At 35.2% G+C, this 2,500-nt stretch overlaps 1 pseudogene; it reads left to right on the forward strand.

Annotated features, from left to right (window-relative positions):
* The window catches only part of LOC141821680 (zinc finger BED domain-containing protein RICESLEEPER 1-like), a 9,133-nt pseudogene extending 7,396 nt beyond the window's left edge, over nucleotides 1-1,737 (forward strand).
* Nucleotides 1,738-2,500: the final 763 nt, after the last annotated feature.

Below are 2,500 nucleotides of genomic sequence, written 5' to 3' on the forward strand. Positions count from 1 at the left end.
TTGTAAAGAACTCAAACGTGACAACGGTATCATAATACGATATGATGACAATGCTGCGGTTGTCATTGATCAAGAAGGAAATCCAAAAGGAACTCGGGTTTTTGGTGCGATCGCTCGGGAATTGCGACAGTTGAATTTTACTAAAATAGTTTCATTGGCTCCCGAGGTATTATAAATAATACTAAATGAGACTATGATATATCAGAACATCTAAAATAGGATATATCAAAACATCTAAAATAGATCAAATTTAGTGGAGTAGTAGATGGTGTCTCACGCATATACTTTTTTTATAATATTAAAAATTAAACAAAATAAACAAAAAAATGAAAGAAAATAAAACAAACAAAAAAGAGAACATGTTAATTATATCAAAATTAGAAGGCACCAATAATTATAGTTCGCCATGGGTAGGGACACTATTTCCAATATAATAACTTCTATAAGAAATGCTGACATGGATAAAAAAGGAACGATTCGAATAGCATCTACTAATATTACCGAAAATATTGTGAAAATACTTCTACGAGAAGGTTTTATTGAAAACGTTCGGAAACATCAAGAAGGTAACAAAAATTTCTTGGTTTTAACTCTGCGACATAAAAAGACTAGGAAAAGAATACATAGAACTATTTTAAAGTGTATCAGCCGACCTGGTTTACGAATTTATTCCAACTACCAACAAATTCCTAAGATTTTAGGTGGAATAGGAATTGTAATTCTTTCCACTTCTCAAGGTATAATGACGGATCGAGAAGCTCGACGAGAAAAAATTGGAGGCGAACTTTTGTTATATATATGGTGATCCTCCTCCGGTATCCTAATTTTATCTCTAACTTCCTATTTTATAGAGAAGAAAAGTTAATTATATAACTTTTCCTCCATTAGTTGATACTTCAAGGAGCTTACCTGGAATGAAAGAACAAAAATTGATTCATGAAGGTTTAATTACTGAATCACTTCCCAACGGTATGTTCCGGGTCCGCTTAGATAATGAAGATGTAATTCTAGGTTATATTTCGGGAAGGATCCGCCGTAGTTTTATACGGATACTACCGGGGGATAGAGTCAAAATTGAAGTAAGTCGTTATGATTCAACCAGGGGACGTATAATTTATAGACTTCGAAACAAAGATTCGAACGATTAGATAATTTTTTAAGCATTCCTTTCATTTTCATGACGATACAATTAAAAAAATGCAAGAGACTTATTTTCTTCCAAGGAATAGAGAATAGATTCAACATTAAGGTAAGGAATAATAAATATGAAAATACGGGCTTCCGTTCGTAAAATTTGTGAAAAATGCCGACTGATCCGTCGGCGCGGACGAATTATAGTGATTTGTTCCAATCCGAGACATAAACAGAGACAAGGATAACCCTTTCAAAAAAACTTTTTAAAATAAAGGAAGAACAAAAGGGGGGATTTCTTTTAACATGAAATGGATATTTCCGTATCTTTTCTTTCTGTATATTTCTGACTCATAGTTATGAGATGATAAAATATGACAAAAGCTATACCAAGAATTGGTTCACGTAGGAATGGGCGTATTGGTTCACGTAAGAATGGACGTAGAATACCAAAAGGAATTATTCATGTTCAAGCAAGTTTGAACAATACTATTGTAACTATTACAGATGTACGAGGTCGAGTGGTTTCTTGGGCCTCCGCTAGTACTTCTGGATTCAAAGGCCCAAGAAGAGGGACACCCTACGCTGCTCAAGCAGCAGCAGTAAATGCTATTCGTACTGTAGTTGATCAGGGTATGCAACGAGCAGGAGTTATGATAAAGGGTCCTGGACTTGGAAGAGACGCAGCATTACGAGCCATTTGTAGAAGTAGTATACGACTAAGTTTCGTACGTGATGTAACACCTATGCCACATAATGGATGTCGACCTCCTAAAAAAAGACGTGTGTAGAAATAATAAAAAAGGATTTCAAGAGAAATAAATGATTCAATGATCTGATCTAATAATAGTATTATTATAGTATGGTTCGAGAGGAAGTAGTAGGATCCACTCGAACACTGCAGTGGAGGTGTGTTGAATCAAGAATAGATAGTAATCGTCTTTATTATGGTCGTTTCATTCTGTGCCCACTTATGAAAGGTCAAGCCGATATCATGGGTATTGCCATGCGAAGGGCTTTACTTGGAGAAATAGAAGGAACATGTATCACATGTGCAAAATCTGAGAAGGTGCCACATGAATATTCTACGATAGTAGGTATTGAAGAATCGGTACATGAAATTTTACTAAATTTGAAAGAAATTGTATTGAGAAGTAATATACATGGAGTTCGAGACGCATCCATTTGCGTCAAGGGCCCTAAATACGTAACCGCTCAAGATATCATCTCACCACCTTCCGTGGAAATAGTTGACACAACACAACATATAGCTAATCTGACGGAACCAATTGATTTGTGTATTGGATTACAAATAAGGAGAGATCGCGGATATTGTACAAAACCAACAATTAACTCTCAAGATGGAAGT

Source organism: Curcuma longa, chromosome 2 (genome assembly GCF_044706935.1).
Source record: "Curcuma longa cultivar G26 ecotype Majalengka, Jawa Barat chromosome 2, ITB_CL_G26_1.1, whole genome shotgun sequence".
In the NCBI taxonomy this organism is placed as follows: Eukaryota; Viridiplantae; Streptophyta; class Magnoliopsida; order Zingiberales; family Zingiberaceae; genus Curcuma; species Curcuma longa.